Here is a 15,383-nt window from a genome sequence, read left to right as displayed (position 1 = left end):
AGGTCATATTGCTAATCACCATATTAGTCGTAAAAGATATAATGTTACAACTACTTTGTAGTGTGATGCTGACGGTTTTTGTTGTGTTCCCGTGATTAGTGCATCTCTCATGTGTTGTCAACACTTACAAGGAATCTTTTATGAGATAATTACTTCTTGTTTCCCACTAATTACACACTTATGAAACAATAATTATTCAGTGACGATTATGTCGGTTATTATGTATTTCATTCACTGGATTTAGATAATATACGGCTTAAGAAAATTGACTTCATGAAAACATGCTTTTTACTAGGTAACTATTTTGCATTTAATTTGTCGTCTATATATACCCGTGGCACAAGCTTTTTGATCGGAAATTTGGAACGTTTCTTAAGAAATAAGCACTGTTTTGTGTTGCAATTTGAGTTTTTGCTTTTCTTTTGACTATTTACTTTAAGAAAATAAAATTCTAACAAACTTCTGAATATATTTAGAATTCAGGAGAAGAACAAAATCTTGATCATATCTCGTATCTTTGGATGTGCAATTTTCTGAGTTTTTTAACGAAGATTGGAGGGAGAAAGGAAGTAATTCAATCATATGCCGCCTGCCGGCTCTAATTATTGGAACAATAATAATAATAATTAAAAATTATTATATTATTAATAGAATTGCAATGATAATAAATATAGCATAGCATGATATAGGCTCATCTGGTCTTTCACAATAACAGGTCTCCTAGCTAAGTACCGATATCCTTCTTTATGCATTCACGTTTTGAACCTTAAATAGTTAGGTCTACCTAACCGTGTAACATATATCCATGACGGTTTAATAGAAAAGTGCCAATCCTTTTACTAGTGAAAGTATAGTTTTTTTCTTTTTCCTTTTTCTGATGACTTTACTTTTATTATGTGGAAAATATTTTTTGACTTTTTTTGTGTTTTCTTATATGTACTTTTGTGATAATTGACTTCCCTCAAGATAATTAATCTCGACGAATATAATATATAAGAAAAATGAGCCAATATATAAATTATAGACATGTTCAAGTATGTGAGATGATTTTGACAATATTGTCATTTTGTAACAGAATCCAAGTACACAAGTGACTTTGAGTGCAACTGGACTGGACAGTAATGAAAAAAAAAAAAAACAGAAATGTCACAGTAACTAAAAACTATTGCATGATTTATTCATTAAAAAACAATAATTTAGTAAGTGCTTGAAAGTACAATAGGGGACGGTGAATTGTTGATTTTTCTTTTTTGTACCCTAAGTAGTTGATTAGTTTACTAATTAGTCGACTGAAGGTAAGAGCATAATTAAAATGCAGGAATTAAAGACATAAGGATATTTATATTGATTCAGATTCAATGTGAATCCTACGTCCAGTCCCCTTGGGTTGCAAGGGTATTCTCATTCAATATTTTAAGTTTCTCGATACAAGAGATCGTTGATTGATATGATCTAGAATAAAATGCATAACAATTGAATTGATTTTTTTTTTGGTTTTAATTCCAGTATTAGTTGTAATTTCCAGCTTTCAAGTTAGTTAGGAAGTAATTGACACATGTGAGAGGCACATATTCCCCGAGTTAGTTATAACTAACTTTCTCTCCCTTTTCAGTTTTCCCCAAAGTAGATATAAGTCAGGGAAGAGTATTGTAATTGTTTTGTGAATTGATTTCCATCAATAATATCGTCTCTTCTTCTCTCTCTAAACACGGAACTCAGCTCGAGTATTATAGAGATATGTTCAAGAGCAATTATGCAACTTTGCTCTTTAGGATTTCTCATTTCTTCTTTCAATTTTCTTTAGTTGCTATCATTGGTATCAGAGCTCACGATCCTTGAATCTGTGGGAAGCGAGAATGGGGGAACAAAACACTAGAATACAAGAGTTTCGAAGAGATCTTGATGGTCTTCAAGGATCTTTTGAAGGTATCACCGGAACAATGGAGGAATTGCGGAGGAACATGGACGACAAGCTTACACAATCTATGGAGGAGTTTAAAAGAATCCTCTTGATTAATGTGGAGAATCAGCGACCACAAATGAATCCCAGAACGGAGGACGAGGCTGCAACTGCAGCTGCAAAAGGTCGCCGAGAAGAAGAGTATCAGTTGCCTACTAGGAGGAATCAACTAGAATTTTCAAAATTTGATGGCACTATTTTACGCGATTGGTTGTATCAGTGTGAGCATTTCTTTGAAGTAGATGAAACTCCAGAAGCATCCAAGATAAAATTGGCTTCGTGTAGACTGGGAGGCAAGACTCTTCAATGGCATCAAGTCTTTATGAAGACTAGACTGTCGAGGGAGTGGCCTAGCTGGGAGAATATGTGAGATGTTTGTATGCAACGTTTGGTTCAGAGTTATTTGATGATCCAATGGGGGATTTGAATAATCTCAAGCAGGTAAACTCTGTACAAAATTATGTGGATTTGTTTGATGAATTGTTAACTAGAGTAGAATTAAATGAGGAGTATGTTGTTAGTTGTTTCTTGAGAGGTCTTAAACCTGAAATATGGTTACCTGTAAAGATGTTTGCCCCTCGATCCTTACATAAAGCAATCAGTCTAGCTAAAATCCAAGAACAAACACTAATAATCTAGAAACAAGCCTAAAAAAATACCTCAATTCTTTCTAATCGTAGAGATATCTTCCTGCTAACACCAGTTATTATAACAATCAGCCTTTTTCTAAGCCAAACCTATCCATCCCAAAAGCCCAGAGCTCTTATACTGGAGCTTCTAAACCAATTTACAAAAATTCAAAGATTCTGAGTCCCAATGAAATGGAGGATAAGAGGGCTAGAGGGTTAATTTTTTATTGTGATGACAAATATGTCCCAAAGCATGTGTGTTAAAAAAAGAGGCAGTTATTTTCTATTGAGGTGGAAGATCTAGAAGGGGTAGGAGATGGGGGTGATGTAATTCTTGATCCCTCTGAATTCTTGTGTATGGAAGGCTTAGAATTTGAGGTTGACAATGAATGAGCCATCTTACCTCATGTTTCAGTTCATACAATGATTGGTGCTCAAGATTTTAAAGCAATATTTAGAACCATAAGGGTTATAGGTTCAGTGAAGGGAAAGGCTGTCAAGATCTTGCTTGACACAAGTAGTACTCACAATTTTATGGACCACAATACTACAAAGAGGTTGGGATATTACTTAACTAGGATTCATCCTTTTGCCGTGTCAGTAGCTGATGGCAATAGAATGCACATCAACTTCATCTATAAAGGTTTCCTTTAAAAAATGCAATGAGCCGTCTGACATGTTGACCTTACCTTTGGGTGGATGCAATATGGTTCTAGGGGTGCAATGGTTGATCACATTGGGAGATATCCTATAGAATTTTAGGAAGTTAAAAATGGAGTTTACATATAGGGGACAAAAGATTTCATTGAGGGGTATACAACCTCCTGCTATGAAGTTGGTAGATCAAGGGAAGATGGATAAACTCTTAGCTAAACCTGTTGAATTGTCTATGATGACAGTTGGATTGTTTTCTACAAGCCCTGAACCTGGGGCTAGTTTCTGGAAATTGCAAGCTCAAATAGAAATAGTAGACGACAAGTCAGTTTTGCAGGAGGTATTGCAGGAGTATAGTGACTTGTTTGAGGTTCCTAAGGACCTCCCACTACCTAGACAACATGATCACATGATTGTATTGAAGGAAGGCACCTCTCCTATCAACATTAGACCTTAGAGGTACCCTACTATATAGAAAGAAGAGATTGAGAAGATGATTGAAGAGTTGAAACTTCTGGAGTAATAAGGAATAATACAAGCCCTTACTCTTCACCTATTTTTATGGTGAAGAAAAAAGATGGGAGCTGGAGAATGTGTGTTGATTATAGAGAGCTTAACAATCACATGGTCAAAGACAAATTTCCCATACCAGTCATTGAAGAATTGTTAGATGAACTCTATGGTGCCAAGTTCTTTTCTAAGATGGACTTGAGGTCAGGCTACAATCAAATTAGGATGTGGGAACCTAACATTCCAAAAGCTGCTTTTAGAACCCACCATGGTCATTTTGAATTCTTGGTAATGCCTTTTGGCTTAACCAATGCCCCCTCTACTTTTCGGAGCTTGATGAACAGGATCTTCCTTCCTTATTTGAGGAAGTTTATTTTGGTTTTCTTTGATGATATACTGGTATATAATTCTTCTTGGGGTGATCACTTAATACATTTAGAGAAAACCTTTGAGGTTTTAAGAAGTAATACACTATTTGTTAAACAAAGCAAATGTGCTTTTGATGAAATTCAGGTGGATTATCTTGTACATGTAATTTCTGAACAAGGCATTTTAATGGATGGCCAAAAGATAGCAAGAGTACTCATCTGGCCTCAACCATCCTCTATCAAATCACTTAAGGGATTCCTATGCCTTACCGGTTATTACATATGTTTCATTAAGGGATATGGGGCCATTGCTAGACCCTTAATTGATCTCTTAAAGAAGGGGAACTTTTCATGGAATGAGGCTGCAACTCAAGCATTTGAAGAATTAAACAAACTGATGACTTCAACTCTTGTATTGGTGTAGTACTTACTCAGGAAAGCAGACCTATAGCCTTCTTTAGCAAATGACTATCTGGAAAAAACAAGGCTTATCAGTATATGAGAGAGAGTTGTTGGCATTGGTGAGTACAATGCAGAAGTGGAGTCCATACTTATTAGGCATGCACTTCATCATCAAGACTGACCATCATAGCCTCAAGTACTTATTGGAGCAGAGGATTACAACACCTAGCCAGCAAAAGTGGTTAGTCAAATTACTTGTCTATGACTATACTATTTCCTATAAGAAAGGGAAGGACAACATTGTAGAAGATGCCTTGTCAAGAAGAGAGGAACCAGCTCAACTTTGCAGCATCACTCGAGTCCGGAGTTCAGGTGGACTTGTTAGAGGAGGTAAAACAATCTTGGATACAAGATCCTATTCTTCAGGTGCTTATATAGAAGTTGCAAAACTCTGCACCAACCAAACCATACTACAAATACCAAGCTGGAATTCTGAGTAGAAAAAGAAGAATTATGGTAGGCCACAATGAGGGACTGAGAAGGAAGCCGATAGCTTATTACCACAACAGCTCAATAGGAGGACATTCTTGCATTTCTACTACTTTGAGCAGGCACAAGCAAGATTTTTATTGGAAGAAAATGAAGCAAACAGTCTACACCTTTGTAAGAGAGCGTGACACCTGTCAGAGATGTAAAAATGAGAATGTAGCATATCCAGGTTTGCTGCAACCATTTGACAAGGTATGGCAAGATCTTTCCATTGATTTCATTGAGGGGTTATCAAAAGCCAAAGGCAAGGAGGTTATTTTTTTAGTAGTTGACAGGCTGCGTAAAGCTGCTCATTTCATGGCTTTAAAATACCCTTACACTGCATTAGAGGTGGCACGTGTATTCATGGATAATGTTCTTAAACTCCATAGTATGCCCAATACAATGGTGTTTGACAGGGATGTGGTTTTCACTAGCAAATTTGGAAGGAGTTGTTTAAATTACAGAAGGTGTCTTTACTTACTTTTACTGCTTACCACCCTCAAACATATGGACAAATTGAGGTGGTAAATCGATGTTTGGAGTGTTATCTGAGGTGCATGATATGTGACAGACCTCAAGAATGGCCCTAGTGGTTACCCTTGGCAGAGTGGTGGTACAACACTGCCTATCACTCAACTATCAAGATGACCCCTTATGAGATTGTTTATGGCCAAAAATCGCCCCCTCTATTACCCTACATTCCACTTGAGTTTCAATTGGAAGTGGTAGACAGAAGCTTACAAGCAAGAGAGACCACATTGAGGACAGTCAAGTTCCACTTGTTGAGAGCCCAGAATAGAATGAAGTCCCATGCTGACAAAGGTAGAACTGGTAGAAACTATGAGGTTGGAGATTAGGTTTATGTTAAACTACAACCTTATAGACAACTATCCCTGAAAAGTCATTCCTTTCAGAAGCTTTCAGCCAAGTTCTATGGCCCTTTTCCAAATCACTCAAAAGGTGGGATCAATAGCTTATACATGGGCCCTACCTGCTCACTCAAAAATACATGCCACTTTCCACATATCTTAGCTTAAGAAGAAGCTAGGTTCTCATCCAGTTTCACCAATTCTTCCTATTGTTCATACTGAACATGGTCATGTGTTACTCGAACCAGAAGCTAATTTGGACAGGAGATTGGCTCCAAAGAATGGTAAAGTTACAACCAACATTCTAGTAAAGTGGTTGAATGCAGCACCTGAAGACATTAAATGGGAAGATTGGCAGGAATTCCAGCTCAAGTTTCCATCCTTTAATCCTTGAGGACAAGGATTGTTTGAAGGGAGGAGTGTTGATATGATCCAGCATAAAATGCATAATAATTGAATTGATTTTCTTTAGTTGTTAATTCCAGTATTAGTTGTAATTTTCAGCTGTCAAGTTAGTTAGGAAGTAGTTGACACATGTGAGAGGCACATATTCCCCGGGTTAGTTATAACTAACTTTTCCTCCCTTTTCTGTTTTTCCCAAAGTAGATATAAGTCAGGTCAGAGTATTGTAATTGTTTTGTGAATTTATTTCCATCAATAATATCATCTCTTCTTCTCTCTCTAAACACAGAACTCATCTCGAGCATTGTAGAGATCTGTTAAGAGCAATTCTGCAACTTTGCTCTTTAGGATTTCTCATTTCTTCTTTCAATTTTCTTTAGTTGCTATCATTGGTGTATCTTTACACCAACAACTTAGTTACTATGTCACTTCTCGCTTCTTGATACAATGCCTCACCAGTATTTTTTTCTTTTTTTTTCCTCACTAATTACACAATAGATTTAGAATCAACTACGATGCTTGTTTGGAGTAGAACAAAAAGAGTGATAGTGGTTCGTTCAAAGTATGTCTTCTCAAAGCTGGTGCAATGGGTATTTATACTTCGTGAGGCCTTCATGTCTTGTGTATCTTGAGAGATCGCAAATCCAAGGGAGTTGATCTCATAAAGGAATCGTAGATTGATTCTTTTCAAGTATAGAATATTTCTTCTGTTGATTTGCCTTGACTTGTGCTCTTGATTTACATTTTCTTTTGTTAAGTGGATATTCCCGTTATTAGAAATATCAAATCAAATCCCTTGATTTCTGCTTTGATTGACGTCCTTGCATGGAGGAATCTTCAGTGCATAATTTTGTGCACTTGATTTCATTTGAATGAGGTCCTTCCTATAATATCCTCCTTGATCTCATGCCAAATCCTTGATTGATTTTGCCTTTAATTTTTCGCTACTCCTTCCTTTTTCGTCTTGATTCTTCTATGCCTCTTTTCCATTGCTTAAAGAATGTTTCTGCACATAAAGTGTAATTAGTTATCTTGCATCATTAAAATCAACTTAGATCTAACAGTGTTGTCACTTTAAAAATAATGTTTTAGTTTCAAACTAGTTGGAATTGATTTTATATAAATTTTTCATATCAAACTTTACCCAAGTAGGCTTCGCGTTCCATGTTAGCTCTCATTAATTTTCGGCTCTAATTAACTAAAGGAGAAAGGTAGCAGTTAATTGATAGTCTGTATAAAATTAGTCAGTACCCTCACTTTGCCATGCAGATGTTAATTTGGAACTTCTAGCACCATTATCATACTATAGAGCCTTGTTATAAGGACTAGTCAGCTGTAAATTTTTTTTTTTTTGGGCCTAAAGTATTATTAACTTACGTGCCTACAAGTGTGTTGAGCTCTTCTCTTGATTGGAACATTTACATGTTAAATTGAGATTTCACCCATTGAGAATTACCAAGGTAATTAACATAAGCTGCTGAGTCTTTGTACTTGAAGTTCTCTTTTGAACTTTTACTAGAGTTTTTGAACATTTCACAGAGAAGTGTTTTGGAGATTCCTTTTAAGAGGCTTTCTGACAAACAAAAACGTTTAAAAAGTTGTTTTTTAGAAGTTCGATATTGTTCTGAAAAAGCTTTTCGATGTTTCAAAAGCCAAAACTTTAGTTCCATACATAGAAGGAAATAAACAGAGAGAACTTCGTACACTTTTTAAGGAATAAATTTATAATTTCTTAGTCAATATTGGAGTCGAGGTGGTGTTCAATTTATTGCACAAATTGTAATTTAAAAAAAGGGGGGTGGGTGTTGACATTCTTTTCGTTGGTTTTCACCTCTAAAAGTGTATGAAAGTGAAATGTTTAAACTAAAAAGACTTGCTATTAGTAATTGGTGTTTTATTGTTCTTCAACTTTTTGTTATTCTTCTCAATTTTGAAGCGGGCGATCTTGGACTGAAGGTTGTCCACCTAGTACATATGTAGCCCATATTTGGATATCAGTTCATATTGACCAACCCACAGTTACGAATGAATAATATTTTTCTCTTCAACTGTGAGCCCGCAATTATGCATAACACCCTAGTTCTAATGTTGAACAAATAATGATTTGTTGATATTAAGTGGGCTAAATTTGGGCTGTTTGATTCGGCTTCTCGAATATGGGTTTGGACAAGACTTGGGCTGCAATCCTACAAGGGATTTTTCGTTCATATACAATATTTGAGATTTATTTACCAAAATTATTCTAATTTTGTATATTACCCGCCCTGCATAAGGTTTACTTACAATTTATATACAATCCATGATTAGTGACTTAAATTAAGGGATTCATTTACACATGTTTTCCTTTTGTCTCTCCTCTCCTCTTTTCCTATTATATGCCGCCTCTCTCCACCCTAAACTCCCTTGATTGAGTGCCAAAATCTATGGGTGGTGAAGCCACACTTCATATTTTACCATGTAGTCGAGATAAAAGAGTTACCAATCAATATTATGTTTGATGTTAATATTTATAACGACCCGGCCGATTGTTTTGAGAGTACTAGCCCTGATCCCCTATTTATTGCTCCCTCCACCTCATTTTATGGCTACTTGACTTGCCGGGGTGCTTTGTGTCGGGTTCAGGAGAGTTTCGGAGTGGAAATGAGACACATAGTCCCTAAATTAGAAGTTTAAGTCGTAGGAGTCGACCGTAGTTTGATTTATGTGAAGACGACTCCAGAATGGAGTTTTTGACGGTTCCAATAGCTCTGTAGGTGATTTTGATCTTAGGAGCGTGTCCGGATATTTATTTGGAGGTCCAAAGGTCACTTCAACATTAATTGGCGAAAGTTGAAAAGTTGGATGATTTTTGGAAAGTTTGACCGGGAGTGGACTTTTTGATACCGGGGTCAGATTATGGTTCCGGAAGTTGGAGTAGGTCCGTAATGTCAATTGTGACTTGTGTGCAAAAAATTGATGTCAATCGGACTTGAATTGATAGGTTTCGGCATCAGATGTAGAATTTTGAAGTTTTAAAGTTCATTAGCCTTGAATCAATGTGCAATTCGTATTTTTAGCGTTGTTTGATATGATTAGAAGGCTCGACTAAGTTCGTATGATGTTTTAAGACTTATTGGTATATTTGGATGGGGTCTCGGGGGCCCCGGGTGTGATTCGAATTGAGTCTGGAACAAATTTTGGATTTGTGCAAGTGCTGAAGCTCCTAGCTCCTGGTGTCATCGCACCTGCGGTGGGGTTGGCCACAGGTGCTGACTCGCAAAAGCGAGCACTTGGCCGCAGGAGCGAAGCTGGCTTCGCTCAGCTGGGATCACAGGTGCGAGGAGAGAGCCGCATCTGCGCGTCCGCAGATGCGGAGGTGCGATCGCAGAAACAGATAAGGCTGGCCTGGGCTATGGTCGTAGAAGCGGGATCGCAGGTGCAAGCCCTGGTCCACAGAAGCGAAAATCCTGGCCATAAGTGGAATCCGCACCTGCGATGATTTTTCTGCAGGTGCGACTGAGAGCCCGCAGATGCGAAATCGCTGGGCAGAAAAGGGCTAAGTTCGAGGGTTTGATTTCATTATCCATTTTTTGACCTAGAGTGCTCGGATTGAGGCGAAACTTTGAGGGATTTTCAGAGGAAATAGTTGGGTAAGGATTCTTGGCTTGTTTTTGGTACATTCCCACGAATCTATTATTATTTTCATCATTTAATTAGTGTTTTTTGTTGGACGTTTGGGGAAAAATTGAGAAAACTTCTTAGGCTAAAAATTGGGGATTTGAAAGGCGATTTGAGGTCGGATTTGAGTAATTCTTTTATGGTTGGACTCCATATCGAATGGGTGTTCGATTTTTCTAATTTTGGTCGGATTCCGAGATGTGCACCGGGGGGGGGGGGGGGGACTTTTTGGAATAATTTTCAATTCTTTGCTAAAGTCGTAATTTCATTATATAAATTAGTTTCCTATAGTTATATTTATAGTATGAAATTGTTTTGACTAGATTCGAGCCGATCAGAGTTGGAAAATCGAGGAAAATGCCTTCTTATCGATTGATTGAGCGAGGTTTGAGGTAAGTGACTCGTCTAACCTTGTGTAGGGGAAATTCCCCTTAGGGTTTGGTATTGTTGTGACAATTTGTGATATGTGAGGGCCGTGTACGCGAGGTGACGAGTGCGTACACGGGCTAAAAGTTGAAATTCTGGTTTTATTTAAGTAGTTTCCATTCTATGCCTTAAATGAGTTACTTAGCATGTATAGTCATCATGTTTAGCCTAATTTCACCTGCCTATTTGTCTTATCTCTTATTTGCAACTTGTACTATACGTTTAGTTGAATTACTTGCTTTCTTGATTCCATGTTCCTTGTTTAACTGTGGGATTCTTTACTTGAAATTGCTATTCTTGAAATATCGTTGTTTCAGTTGTTATGTTTGGTTTACGTGATTTATTGTTGAGATGACTGTTTGTTTGTTGCACGAGGTTTCTGCCGTGCCGTTGTTATTGTTTGCACAAGGTGTCTACCATGCCATTGTGATTATTGATACGCATACAGTGGTATAAGGTCTGGGTGTTGAAACGCATACGGTGAGATAAGGTGGGCTTGATACGCGTGGCTAGTAGGGGAACTACTAGAAGTCATGCGGTGTGATAAGGTTGGCTAAAACGCAAGATGCTATTTCGGAAAAATAATTTTCAAAACAAACTATAAAGGCTCCCGCGGTGATATAAGAAAAGATTGTGAGATATTTACTTTTGGGACTACGAGGCGGTACGTCGGGAGTGCCCCTGTTGATTTTCTCTAATTGTTGTATAATTGTTGTTGTTGTTGTTGTTGTTGTTCTTTAACTTGTAAGATTTGCCTTTCCTTTCGTGTTGCACTTGTCTTCCTTGTTTTCGTGTTTTTACTTTCGGTAAATTCACATTGTTTCATTTCTCTGTCATTTCATTATGTTATTATATCTTCTGCCTTGTTTCTTATTATTTCTAGTAGGGTCTGCCCTGACCTCGTCACTACTCTACCGAGGTTAGGCTTGGCACTTGCTGGGTACCATTGTGGTATACTCATACTACGCTTCTGCATATCTTTTTGTGCAGATCCAGGTACTGCCTACCAGACCAGGTACCAGTGAGCTAGTCCGTACGTGGAGACTTCAAGGCACATCTGCCAGCATCCGTAGACCTCATAGTCCCCCTCTATCTTTATTATGTTGTTTCCTTATCTTCATTAGACTCTGATGTATATGGATATTTAATGTTTCTCTTTAGAGCTTGTGATTCATATCTAACGGGTTTTGGGAGTTGTTATACTCGAATTGTAGTTTTTGTTTATCACAGATGTTGATGTTTTGAAATTTGGCTTAATATTTCAGTTATTCCGCATACTTGATTAGGCTTACCTAGTCTTAGAGATTAGGTGCCGTCACGATATCCTACGGAGGGAATTTAGGGTCGTGACAATATTAATACCTTCAAATTGAAGAACGCATCACTTTGGAAAACATAGTGCTAGTTATCCAAAAGCAACGACAATCAAGAGTGATGCATTCTTTTCCTTGACTACACCACTGACCGCTTTTTCTTTTTCAAGCCCAAAATCTATTGTTTCTTTACTAGTATTTATAGTTATTCCTTCACGAAAGAACATCCACATTGGGTACTAACCATTTGATAATAGTTTTACTGTTACTAAGAACATTATATATGTAAAAACTATTGGTTGGTAGTAATATAACTTCTTCTTCCTTTGAATCTAAAGCACCATCCTCTAATATTGTTCATGATCTTCCTTACTACCAGAATATATAGTAGTACATATATATTTTACATATGTACTACTATATAAAATTTGTGAGGAGAACTAAATTTAAAATAAATTTTATACAACTAATTAAATAGTATACGACTTATTTATAACTTATCTACAACTTTCATATATTATTTTTATCCAGTTAAAAGAAACTACAACATTATACAACTTAAATATAGTTTTTACACACATTTTATACAATATGCCTTTAGTACATATTTTGTATATGATTTGTATATATTTTGTATGTCGTATGTTCTTCTTCCTCTCTAAAATTTCAATCAAAACTTTCTCTCTTAATACAATTTTGCTACATATCAACAACTTAATACAATCTTCTACTCCTTCTTCTACTTCTCCTTCTCCTTCTCCTTCTCCTTCTTCTTCTGCTTCTTCTTCTCCTTCTCCTTCTCCTTCTTCTTCTCCTTCTCCTTCTCCTTCTCCTTCTCCTTCTCCTTCTCCTTCTCCTTCTTCTTCTTCTTCTTCTTCTTCTTCTTCTTCTTCTTCTTCTTCTTCTTCTTCTTCTTCTTCTTCTTCTTCTTCTTCTCCTTCTTGTAATAACCCGGCCGATCATTTCGAGAGTTGTAGTCTCGTTTCCCTTTTCTGTTCATTTTTGTACTTCATTATTGTTTTATGACTTACCGGGTTAGTTAGTTCGGGTCCGGAGTGAATTTAGAGTAAATTGGTATATTTAGTCTCTTAATTGAAATCTTAAGCTGGAAAAGTCGACCGGATGTCGACTTATGTATAAATGATCTCAGATTAGAATTTTGATGATTCCGTTTGCTCTGTTGGGTGATTTTGGACTTAAGAGTGTGTCCGAATTGTGATTTGGAGGTCGGAAGTAGAATTAAGATTGAAATGACGAAAGTCAAATTTTTGAGAAGTTTGGCCGGGGGGTTAACTATTGTATATCGGCGTTGTGATGACCCGATAGGTCATCTTATGTTTTAAAACCTAATTCTATGCTTCGAAGCCTTAAAAATCTTATTTTTACCCTCTTCGATTTGAGTGCACAGTCCGGGCGTGTTTCCGAAAAGCTTTTATGTTAAAAACTGTGAAACATATGAGATTTTGCTTTGAAAATTATTTGAGTTGACTTTGGATAACGCTTTGAGAAAATGAACCCGGATCCGTATTTTGACGGTCTCGGTGGGTCCGTATCGTAATTTGGGACATGGGCGTATGCCTGGAATCGAATTCGAAGGTCCCTAGTCAGAGTTATTGATTTTTGTTGAAAATTTAAAGTTTGAAAGATTTATGATATTTAAGAATCGACTGATGTTTGGATTTATTGATACCGGGTCCGTATTTTGGTTTCGGAGCCCGGTACAGGTCCACTATAATATTTATGGCGTGTCTGTCGAATTTGGTGAGAAACAAAGTTGGTTTGACGTGATGCGGACGTCCGGTTGTGAAAATAGAAGTTTCAAAGTTTTCTTGAAAATTTCATTTGATTTAGTATTCAATTCGTAGTTCTAGGTGTTATTTTGGCGATTTGAACGCGCGAGCAAGTTCGTATGATATTTTTAGACTTGTGTGCATATTTGGTTTGGAGCCCCGAGGGCTCGGGTGAGTTTCGGATATGCTACAGAGTGTTTTGAACTTAGAAAATATAGCAGCTGTTGCAACTGATCTGCAGACTTCACATTTGCAAGATCTGGCTCGCAAATGCAAGCCTCGCATTTGCAAAGAGACCATCGCATTTGCGAGCAGTGGGCTGGGGGGGAAGACCTTCGCAATTGCGAAGTTTTGATCGCATTTGCGATCCTGGCAATCCGCATTTGCGAACACTGGTTCGCATTTGCGAAAGCAGCAGACGTAGCCATTCTTCGCATTTGCCATCACTGGGTCGCATTTGCGATCAAGCTGGAGTTCGCATTTGCGAACTATTCTTCGCATTTACGAAGAATGCAGAGGTGTGATGTTTCTCTCATTTGCGATGAAATCTTCGCATTTGCGAAGCCCAGGTTGCAAATGCGACTTCGGCAGCTGAACAAATTATGACTTAGACAGGAGTTTTGGTTCATTTCTCAAATTTTCAAAACCTAAAACATTAGAGGCGATTTCTCCAAGACTCTTTCTTCCCCAAATCATTGGTAAATGGTTCTAACCCATTTTCTTTCAATCTTTCATTACATTTCACAAGTTTTTAACCCAAAATCTATGGTTTTCATGGTGGAATTGGGGGGTTTTGGGTAGAAACTAGGGATTTGGTAAATTGGGGATTTAGACCTCAAATTAAGGTCAGATTCTTAAATAAATTACACAACCGGGATCGGAGGTAAATGGGTAATCGAATTTTGGTCCGAATTTTGGGTTTGGACCAAGCGAGTCCGGGAGTTGACTTTTGTTAACTTTTTCAATAATGATCTAAATTGAATCTTTTACAATCGTGGGTGATTCCTAAGGCTTATTTTGAATTATTTGGTTGGTAATTTGCTAGATATTGTTGGTTCAGAGGCTAGTTTGAAAGACAAAGTTGTGGTTGAGCTTTGAGTGGTCTTTGGAGCGAGGTAAGTGTTGTGTCTAACTTTGAATTGAGGGAATTAGGAACCCTCAGATTATTTGCTATGTGAATTTTATGTGAGCGGCGTATATGTGAGGTGACGAGTGCTTATGTGCCACCGAATTATCTGTTTTTCCCTGTTTCCCCATTCTTCTTATATTATCTCTTTCCCTGTCTTATTTGTTATATGCTCTAAATGTGTTTACATGCTAAATTGCTATTTGTAGTCATTGTTTCCTCCTGTGCATAATATTAGTTCTTTCTATGGTTTCATAATCTCCAGCTATTTGCTCAAGTTGGTTTATATGTACCTTGTAGTTGTAAATTCTGGATTGGTCTCGCTGTGTAGTATTAGTTATTCGGATTATCATATTGTACAAGGTTCCCTTTTTGTTCAGTTTTGTGTCTTGGAATTGTAAAAGGGTTTTCTATGATTTGAATTGTGAGTTTTACTGTGCTTATTGAGTACCTGATATTGATATGGAGGGATCGGGTTATACGCCGCAACAAGTGAAATAAGGGTGATATGTTGAGGTGGAATAAGGGCGAATTTATACTATACAGTAGGATCGGGCTGCACGCCGCAACATGTGGAATAAGGGTGGATTGACATCGTGAAATAAGGGTGAATTATGATACTGATATTGACATATGGTGGGATCGGGTTGCGCACCACAACAACCTATATGTTTCCATTTCTTGAGTTGTGTTAGTTTTCTTTTGCTATCTGTATCTGAATTATTAAAGATTGGTTATTCTGGACG

General features: G+C 37.3%; 1 long non-coding RNA gene across 1 annotated transcript; it reads left to right on the top strand.

Annotated features, from left to right (window-relative positions):
• The first annotated feature begins 1,639 nt into the window (after positions 1-1,639).
• LOC138891487 (uncharacterized) lies at positions 1,640-11,683 on the top strand. The gene is made up of 2 exons (XR_011407754.1): positions 1,640-2,401; positions 11,399-11,683. It is a non-coding gene; the product is annotated as an uncharacterized lncRNA (long non-coding RNA).
• The last annotated feature ends 3,700 nt before the right edge of the window (positions 11,684-15,383 follow it).

Source organism: Nicotiana tomentosiformis, chromosome 5 (genome assembly GCF_000390325.3).
Source record: "Nicotiana tomentosiformis chromosome 5, ASM39032v3, whole genome shotgun sequence".
Classification (NCBI taxonomy): domain Eukaryota; kingdom Viridiplantae; phylum Streptophyta; class Magnoliopsida; order Solanales; family Solanaceae; genus Nicotiana; species Nicotiana tomentosiformis.
The sequence above is the reverse complement of the archived record's forward strand: the minus strand, read 5'-3'. Positions and strand labels throughout refer to the sequence as shown.